Below are 11060 nucleotides of genomic sequence, written 5' to 3' on the forward strand. Positions count from 1 at the left end.
TTTGTCTGTTGTTGGTTTTGTCCGCTGTGTTGTCACTATAACAGGCACTGACGCCGCGTGGGAGTGTGTATGTGTGTGTGTGTGTGTGTGTGTGTGTGTGTTTGTGTGTTTGTGTGGCGTGGTGACCCAGCATGACGCCGTAGTAAGCTTCGCACATGACTGCCAGCAGACAGAGAGAAAAGCTGTGTGGGAATTTGCAAGAAAGACAAAAAAAGGGAGGGTGAGAGTGAAAAAAGAGAGGAATAAAGGAGGAGACTGGAAATAAATAAATAAATGTAGATGAATAATGGAGAGAAAAAAATAAAAAAACAAGATTAACTGACAAGATTAAAAGTGAAAGTCCACATCTGTGTCCTTAATCCACAACATGTTTTGAAGCTGCAGACTGTGTGAGTATTTTTTATAGTTCTCATTTGCAATTCATGAAAGATAACTTCAACCAGGAATACTATTGCCATCAGCACTGTGTAAAAGTAAAGCTGTTTTTATGATGAGTAAAACAATAAATGTGTATGTTTAGGCACAAAATAGACTTACTCAGGTTCAGGGAACCATGTTTGTTGTTAGGTGAGTTGACCTTCCCTATGTCAGTCACATTACCAAACACAATGTCTAATGTACAAGTCGATCAAGCTCATGGTCAAAATAAACCAACATTGACTACAAAATAAAAGAATCTTAGATGGTAAACTCTGATGTTGTATTGACCAATCCATCTAGAACCCAGTGGAAATGTGAAGACCGTAAAGATATGAAAAGCTCAAAGGCTCTTTGCCCAGAAGATGCCAGCCTTTCACCACACAGCAACATGATGAGCTCTGATTGGATGTTTCCATTATCCGTAACCGCTTATCCTTTTTGGGGTTGGGGCAGTACTGCACTAGATTCCAGCTGATAGGGCAAAGACCGAGTCCAGCCTGGACAGGTCAACAGTCTATTAGAGGGCTGACACAGAGACGGATGACCATTCATGTCTTTGCACTAGGAGAACTAGGAGAACATGCACACTGTGAAAATGGTCTATGAATCAGGCTATAAATGATATACGAATAAAACCCTCTGTAAAAACCTTAAGATTAAAAGGAATTAAACTAGACAGTTTGATGAGATTGAGAAGAAAAAAACTCATTTTGAGAAAAAGGCTCTGAAGATATGCATTTTGATAAATGTTGACATTGCAGATGAATGGGGTCGGACATTTACCGCATAGACATCACCATGAAACTTCCTTAGTTACTTACATTAAACATATTATTTTATTTATTACAAGTTTACAAAAACATTTGGAAATGAATAATTGTCTGATGCTAATTTAGGTAAAAATCTACAGCCCAAACTCTCAAAATGTATCAATGCATGAAAAAAATGAAGTTTGTGTCTGTAGTCTCGCCGATAGTTTTTGGTTTGCTTGATTCTCGTTGGTGCATGTATTATATTTAGTGCTGTGAAAAATAACGCGTTAACTCAGTTAATTCAATTACAGGTTTAACGAGTTATTTATTTTTAACGCATTTAACGCATGCGCAGAATGAACTTCCAATCCGTCTGTTGTTGGTCGTCGGGACGGAAAAAAAGTCACTTGCAAAATGAGCTTCCAATACACCACTTCAATCTGAACTATGTCCGCTCTCATGCAGACGGTCGTGCTGTTCATCGGTAATGATCCTTCCGCAGGTTCACCTACGGAAACCTTGTTACGACTTTTACTTCCTGTAGATCAGGGTCTCAACACGTCGATCGCGACCTGCCAGTCGGTCGCGGCGTAGTGTTGGTAGATCGCATGACATTAAAAGATTGGCCCGCCCCCTGACATGTTCTCTATAGCACGTCTTTGTTCTTTTATTAAACTAAACGTCTGTTGTTGATCGTATCTCCACAGCAGCATGTCATTTCTGTCTCTTCGCGTTGCGTTAACACTTATCGATCTCCGTCTCGCGCGCCACAGAGCTCCGTGCGCGCGCATCGGGACCGAGCAAAAAAAAAGTCACTTGTCAATCTGTCCACCTGTCCGTGTCCGGTGAGGTTTCAGCTTTGCAGCGGTGTCCCCGCCGTCCCTTTCATCACGGCCCAGTTCATGAAGAAAACCCACACAGTCAGTTTGCCTCAGCAGCTGCTAGAGGAAGACTAGAGGCCTTTAGATTGTATCATGGTGGAGTTAATGGTTGACAAACAAGAGAAAAATGCTCTGTTTAACCCTCCTGTTACCTTTACTTTACTAACATATTTTACCCTCGGGGTCAATTTGACCCCAGCAATTAAAACCTCCAGAAAATTATTAGAATTAATATTGCTTCCCAAGTTTAAGTGTGAGGTACTTTATGTTTGTTTGTTGACTACCTAAATAGCCCTTTAAATAAATAAAAAAGTTGATATTTCTTATATGTTTGACACAGTGAAAAACAGCCTGGGGTCAAATTGACCCCAAAGAACACCGACATTAAATATTGAATGGGGTCAAATTGACCCGAAAGGTAACAGGAGGGTTAAACATTCTGATTAAGATGAAGATGTATTAATGTTCCATATGGAAGAAAACTGCTAAATAACTGCTGAGTTGCAGCATCATTGTATAGAAGAATGTATAAATGTATATATCCGTCTTTTGTCATAAATCTCTATGTTCTCACAAAATATACCGAGAATATCGGTAATATGTGATTAATCATGATTAATCCACAAAAACCTGTGATTAACCCGATTAAAAATTTTAATCGTTTCACAGCCCTATTTATATTCCTTCTACTTCCTGTTAGAGCAAATCTAAACATAACAATCAACACATATACATTATAGGGTTAGGCTACAGTGTGTACTGTAAATATGACAGGGTCACACAGAAGGAAGTATGAAAAATCCATCCGTCAATCTTTTTTGGTCATTCTTTTTATTGCTTTATTGTAATTGTTCCCCTTCTCAAGTTTCTCCCTCACTATGTTTCCCAACATATCATTAGTTTCAGTGTGTGTGTGTCTGGAGCCATGGGATGAAGTGTGTGGTTACCCACTGGTGTGACCAGGGACACAAGGGCACCTCTCTCTCTCTCTCTCTCTCTCTCTCTCTCTCTCTCTCTCTCATTTTCTGCTGCTTCGACCTCCTCCAGATATAATCTGTAATATCAACGGAGGTCATCTGTAATAAACTGCTGTGTTTGAAATCTGAAAAGGAAAGATTTCACCAAAAATGACCTGTATGAAAATACTTTTAAAATCTCCACAATTTAAACTATTATTTTAACAACTCCTAGTCATCAGCAGCTCCTGCATACACTTCTCCACATGGTCCCAGAGAGTGTCGGGATTCAAACCAGCAACCTTCCAAGTACAAGCCTTCCTTCCTAAGCTTCCAAACTCTAACTTATAAATTGACATATGACACGAGGAACCATAAAACCAATATTCTAATTCTAGCAGCCTTGTAACAACATGTTATACACGTGATGAGCTTTGATAAACAACGATCCTTATGTAAACTAAAGATTGTCTTGCAATGGGATCACACCAACCGCCATGCTGAATCGGCCAGGGGCGTAAACCCTCGTCGAACCTCACCCATCTTCAAACGTGGCCTTCATTTAGATCTCAACGAGACACCTCTTACCTGTTGTGGCTGCATCTTATATGTTATAATTATTAACTCTATCACAACATATGTCCACAAACAGTCAGACACATTCCTGGCAAAGGACTCAAAACCGCTTGTGTGTTTTTTCCAGCAACAGAAGGTGTTTGAATCAAAGAGGATGTTTGGGAGGATGGATGAGTATCAAATACTCAACAACAACAAAATTACACTCATCCTCTAAAATGGAGTCCGTTTGAATTGCGAGATTAGATTTACTGTCACAATAAACACCAATGATGAACCAGAGAACTATTTTAATGTTCACATATTTTTCACAGCTTTTTCAGAAACATCACTTCTCTGTTTCTCTGGCTCTCAGTCCCAAACTCATATTTAATATTGATGTGTGTGTTCATATTGTACATGATGTAATTTCCTGTTTTCCTCTGAGCTGTCATGTCCCCATACGGTTACAAGCACACACACATACAGTAGGAGGAAGCAGCCTAAGCAGCAGTGACGTCAGGTTGATGTGCGATCAACAGCCGGATGAGAAGACAAGTCATGGATAAGGTCAAGGTGTCCCTCACTCACACACACACACACACACACACACACACACACACACACACACACACACACACACACACACACACACACACACATCATTGATGCTGGAACAGAGCAGAGTATGGTGCAACAGATCCAGCTTTCCCTCCAGAGGAAAAACAGTGAAGAGTAAGAATGGGGGTAGGAAGAAAGACAAATAAAGTATTCATTGATTTATTTGTTCACCTCTGTTGAATATATAACCAGTATATACATTACCGTTCAAAAGTTTGGGATCACTTAGAAATGACTTTATTTTTCAAAGAAAAGCATTGTTTTTTCAATAAAGATAACATTAAATTAATCAGAAATACACTCTCTACATTGTTAATGTGGTAAATGACTATTCACGGTGGAAGTGTCTGGTTCCTAATGAAATATCTCCATAGGTGTATAGAGGCCCTTTTACAGCAACTATCACTCCAGTGTTCTAATGGTACATTGTGTTTGCTAATCGCCTTAGAAGACTAATGTCTGATTAGAAAACCCTTGTGCAATTATGTTAGCACAGCTGAAAACAGTTATGCTGGTGATATAAGATATACAACTGGCCTTCCTTTGAGCTTGAAGTTTGAAGAACAAAATTAATACTTCAAATATTAATCATTATTTCTAACCTTGTCAATGTCTTGACTATATTTTATATTCATTTGATAAATAAAAGTGTGATTTTTCATGGAAGACACGAAATTGTCTGGGTGATCCCAAACTTTTGAACGGTAGTGTATATATATATACATATATATTAGTGCTGTGAAAAATAACGCGTTAACTCAGTTAATTCAATTACAGGTTTAACTAGTTTTTTTTTTTTTACGCATTTAACGCATGCGCAGAATGAGCTTCCAATCCGTCTGTTGTTGGTCGCGCGACGAAAAAAAGTCACTTGCAAAATGAGCTTCCAATACACCACTTCAATCTGAACTCTGTCCGCTCTCATGCAGACGGTCTGTTCATCGGTAATGATCCTTCCGCAGGTTCACCTACGGAAACCTTGTTACGACTTTTACTTCCTGTAGATCAGGGTCTCAACACGTCGATCGCGACCTGCCAGTCGATCGCGGCGTAGTGTCGGTAGATCGCATGACATTAAAAGATTGGCCCGCCCCCTGACATGTTCTCTATAGCACGTCTTTGTTCTTTTATTAAACTAAACGTCTGTTGTTGATTGTATCTCCACAGCAGCATGTCATTTCTGTCTCTTCGCGTTGCGTTAACACTTATCGATCTCCGTCTCGCGTGCCACAGAGCTCCGTGCGTGCGCATCGGGACCGAGCAAAAAAAAAGTCACTTGTCAATCTGTCCCCGTGTCCGGGCCGGTGAGGTTTCAGCTATGCAGCGGTGTCCCCGCCGTCCCTTTCATCACGGCCCAGTTCATGAAGAAAACCCACACAGTCAGTTTGCCTCAGCAGCTGCTAGAGGAAGACTAGAGGCCTTTAGATTGTATCATGGTGGAGTTAATGGTTGACAAACAAGAGAAAACATTTCTGTTTAACCCTCCTGTTACCTTTACATTTACTAACATATTTTACCCTCGGGGTCAATTTGACCCCAGCAATTAAAACCTCCAGAAAATTATTAGAATTAATATTGCTTCCCAAGTTTAAGTGTGAGGTACTTTATGTTTGTTTGTTGACTACCTAAATAGCCCTTTAAATAAATAAAAAAGTTGATATTTCTTATATGTTTGACACAGTGAAAACAGCCTGGGGTCAAATTGACCCCAAAGAACACCGACATTAAACATTGAATGGGGTCAAATTGACCCGAAAGGTAACAGGAGGGTTAAACATTCTGTTTCGGATGAAGATGTATTAATGTTCCATATGGAAGAAAACTGCTAAATAACTGCTGAGTTGCAGCACCATTGTATAGAAGAATGTATAAATGTATATATCCGTCTTTTGTCATAAATCTCTATGTTCTCACAAAATATACCGAGAATATCGGTAATATGTGATTAATCATGATTAATCCACAAAAACCTGTGATTAACCCGATTAAAAAATTTTATCGTTTCACAGCCCTAATATATATATATATATACACTACCGTTAAAAAGTTTGGGCTCATCCAGACAATTTCGTATCTTCCATGAAAACTCACTTTTATTTATCAAATGAATTGAAAAGTGAATAGAAAATATAGTCAAGACATTGACAAGGTTAGAAATAATGATTAATATTTGAAGTATTAATTTGTTCTTCAAACTTCAAGCTCAAAGGAAGGCCAGTTGTATAGCTTATATCACCAGCATAACTGTTTTCAGCTGTGCTAACATAATTGCACAAGGGTTTTCTAATCAGACATTAGTCTTCTAAGGCGATTAGCAAACACAATGTACCATTAGAACACTGGAGTGATAGTTGATGGAAATGGGCCTCTATACACCTATGGAGATATTTCATTAGAAACCAGACGTTTCCACCTAGAATAGTCATTTACCACATTAACAATGTATAGTGTGTATTTTTGATTAATTTTATCTTTATTGAAAAAACAGTGCTTTTCTTTGAAAAATAAAGACATTTCTAAGTGACCCCAAACTTTTGAAAGGTAGTGTATATATATATATATATATATATATATATATATAAGGTTTTCCATTTTCTTGGCACTATAACTGTCAGTTTATCGATGAGGAAGTCCATATTGTTGGTGTCTCTGAGTCAGTCTCAGTGTAGATGAAGGCCCGACTGTAGCCAATAGTTGCACTTGCACACACAGCAAAGGCTACAGCCAACGGCCAACTGGCATGTACTCTGCGCCTGCGTGGGAAGATATAACTGTTACCAGCAGGAAGCGGTAGTCTGTATTCCTCAGTCAAAATGGGAAACCAGAAGACCAGTGGACGTCCAAGCCGTTGGGAGCAGCGTTTACCTCCCATTTTCACAACATGGACATGTTTGTTTATCGGATTGATCGAATGAGATGAAGATACACAAAAAGAAGAGCCCTCTCTGTGTGCCCTCTTGGCTTGAGTTGTTTGCTTGCTTTCCTTACTCCTGTTTCTCCTAACATGCACTGATGAACTTCGGAGGAACAGCCAATCAGAGGGATGCATCACACTGAAGGGCGTCACCGCTCATTTAACACGCTCAGCCAGCCAGGCAGTGCTCCTTTAGTTAGATATGCAGGTCATTTGTTTTGCTTGTATTTTCTTTGGCTTCTTGCCAGCTCAATGGCTGTTAAATTAAGTTTGACGAGTAGAGATTGTTTGGTGCCATTTGCTTTCCCTTTCTTTATGTGACAGCCTCAGTTTATTAATCTGTGATTGTGTTCATGTTGTTGCTTTGTTTCTATGGTCCTTTGACAATAAATGACAGTCTATGCAATGTATACCAGTTCCTGTTCTGACCGTATCCCTAGACTTTATAGTGATGAAGGACTATGTAAACCTGCAACCCTTTGTTAGAATAGCAATACAATTAACCTTGAACGTTTCTTTTTTATTCTTGAATTATAGACAGGACCTGTGTATAACACAAGTGACCTCTTCTGTAACATCTGTTTTACTTCCGTTATCTGCTTTTTAGGCTAAACTACAAACAAATACAATATGCAACAGCAAACAATAGGGAGAGCCAACATGAAATATGACAGAAAGAGAATATACAGTTGTTTGTTTGCAATTGGACTGAACTCTTTGTCTTTTTCTATGGATATGAAACAGAGTGTGAACAGGTAGTTTTAAGTCTGACTTGAGCTTAAACATTTGTAGGTCATGTTCTTGGTCCATCAAACCTGAAACCCATAAGTCTTGGAGCGTCTCTGATGACGTGTCGACTGGAAGGAGTCGTGGTTCAGAATGTGCGGTCTGCCGCAAGAGGAACTACAAGCTTTATGGCGAACACAGTGATTCAGCTGAGCAAAAGCAGCAGCTGCAAACAAAAATTAATTAGATGTTTTATGGGATGCTTTAAGGAAAAGAATTTAATCAGCCCAGTTTCATTGAATAGTGTTTAATCCAGCCGGGGAACAGGACACAACACTGTTGACGTACATGTCACTTATTCCAATTAATGCTGATTTAATCTTGCGCTTGGAAAGCCACATCTGAGTTTTTTTAATTAAACTCATTCACACCCAAAATGATAAAAGCACCAGTCCTATTGGACCAAAGAAAAGTGTGCAATGTCACATGGTTTACGTTGTGAAACTATTGCATAACACTGGCATGATTGTGTTTGAATTACATAACAACAACAATTGCCTTGACTTAATATAAAGTTGTGTCCAGTGATAGTTAAATAGCAACATCTATTCCTGTCAAAGGGCTGAAGTACGAGTATGTTCTCTCACAGAATATATATTGTACACACACAAAGTTTCCCTAAACCAAAATCGAATTGTCTTTTTGCCTAAACTTAACACAACCGTAACCATGGGGATGTCAATCATTCATTTGATTCATTTCCCAACAGGGGTGTGTAACAATGCGTCACTGCTTGTTGTTTAATTTGTAAGAGTTGCTGGACATGTTAGTATAATCTCTGCAAGTGGTGTCTATGAAGTCAAATCCAATTTGTTTTCCAAGAACTAAACAAGTAATTATTCATCCGTTACAACGTTGAATGCCTTCTATACAAGCACTAAAGTAGATTTGTAGATATAAACACATTTGTGTGTTATACGTTTCAAATGGTGTGTCTTGCTGTGTTATTCCTGTGACACAACAAACATGTATTTGTATATTTAAGCATAATGTTTTGCAAAAAACACATCCTTCTCTGTAAGTGTGTCAGTTCCAAAGAGTAAAAGTAAATGAAACAGCGATTGTGCATAATGTTAAGAGCAAACCACAAGGAAGAAGCTCCAGCCTTTCTTTAGTTTGTAGATCATCTCCAGCGATGTTTAACATGTCATCCCTCTAAACCAGATGACTTAAACACTATTTGGTTTGGACAGCACACAAAAAGAAATGAAGTCTAAGTAATTAAAGTTATTTCAACTTGTATTTTGCTCAGGTTTGGTCCCATTTGAAGCCCGGGGTTTGGAGCCATAAGGGCTTCTAGAAAGATCCAGGTTTTTATTGCTACTTTGCTGGAGCCAAGACGTCCACCAGACCACAGAGTGTGTTTTTAAAACTGTACAGTATGTGAGACTTAGGATGGAGTCATTTAGGTCTCTTGTGCAATCATACAGTTATAAAATACAGCACATCAGACTTCGTCAGAGATATAATAATACTATAATATCTACTGTTGTCTCTGGTGTTTCACAACCTCAAACAAGATGCAGACAACACTACTTAAGGAGTGCTAAAACCACTAATTAATATAGCCAATATTATACGATTTTTCCGGCAGAGATTCGGTTTCAATTGCCATAACATATCCATTAAAGGGATAATTCAGATGTTTTAAGGTGTGGTTGTATGAGATACCTGGTCAATGTATTACTGGAAGAGTGACAGGAGCAGAAAGGGAGCAAAGCAAAGTCCAGCTCTGAAAGAAAGGCAGCAGGAAATACATTTTAACCACCAGAATAAAAGGCCAACCTGATTAAATCAATATTAGTTTAAGTGTATGCCATATAAAGAATATTTTCATAGCGTTACCGTATAATCAAATAGCCCTGTCTGACGGGAAACTGACTCCACTGGAGTTGGGGTCTCCCGTGCCTGTTTCTCCAAACTGGAGGCCAGCTGACCGCCATCTACTGTCCTTATATTACCTGAAAACCCCACTTCTAAAATCTAGGCATATAGTGTAGAGTACTGCAGATGAGTCTACAGCCAACCTTATATTTTGAGGCTTTGTGATATGCTTAAGGGTGCTTTTAGCTAAATACTAATGTCAGCATGCTAACATACTTACACTTAAAATGATAACATACTGAGGTTGAGCAGGTGTCATGTTTTCAATATGTATATTAAATAAGCTTACAATGGCATATGGAAAGTAAAGCCATCAACCAGAGTTATTATTATTATTCATCCCCTTTGGTACATCAATGCTTTCCAAATTTCAAAGCAATCCATCAAATACTTATTTCACTCAAAACCTCATGGTGGCACTAGAGGGAAGATCAGGTGACCATGTTCTCCATCCACTGGAGACAACAGATGTCTCAACAAAATGTCATGGAAAACCAACCAGTTGTCTTTGAGATATTTCATTCCAGACAATTGTAACAATTCCCACTCCAAGAGCCACACCGAAGTCAAGACACATATAAAGAAGAGTATACCCCAGGCCAGGAAGCCCAATATTAACCTCCTTATTTCTAACATTTCCCTCAACTTCCCTCCCTGCTTTTGATATTAGTTTTTGTTAATTAGCAATTCAATATATTTATGAAATATGCCACAGTGCCTGACTCAGTTGTATTTGACTCATTCTGCCCCTTATCCCCTGTCTCACTTTGCAGGCCTCTGCTATGCCATTCTCTAGTCATACATCAGATGCCCTCACAATTTCCGCCTGGTCCCAGTCAGCTGACTCACTCATTCACCTACTCAGCTGTTTCCATGTTCCCTCATCATCTCTGCAGTACATAATCGTCCCATTTCCACACCTTTCCTGTTTGATTGTCAATGTTTCTACAAGTCTTTGTTTGTTGTGAGAACACCGTTTAATTTGCAGCTGTGCAATCAGAAGAATGTTACTTTGATTGTCTTCCTTAGTCAAGATTACTTTTGTCTCGAAACGTTATTCAATGTTCTGCTTTCTGAGCTAATTTAGTTCCCTCACCTTTACAAACCGACAGGATCTTCCAGTGTGAAACCCAAGAATGGCACTAAGCGGTTCTTAAGCTCTCATCCAAACCAAGCAGAGCAGGATGACTGTGTTTGAATCATCTTCAGCAGGATGGACGTAATTAACTTTGACAACCCTGAAACTGGGGTTTATTTATACATCAAAGTGACAGTTACAAAGTAAAAAGGC

This window comes from Pseudoliparis swirei, chromosome 9 (genome assembly GCF_029220125.1).
Source record: "Pseudoliparis swirei isolate HS2019 ecotype Mariana Trench chromosome 9, NWPU_hadal_v1, whole genome shotgun sequence".
NCBI classification, from domain to species: domain Eukaryota; kingdom Metazoa; phylum Chordata; class Actinopteri; order Perciformes; family Liparidae; genus Pseudoliparis; species Pseudoliparis swirei.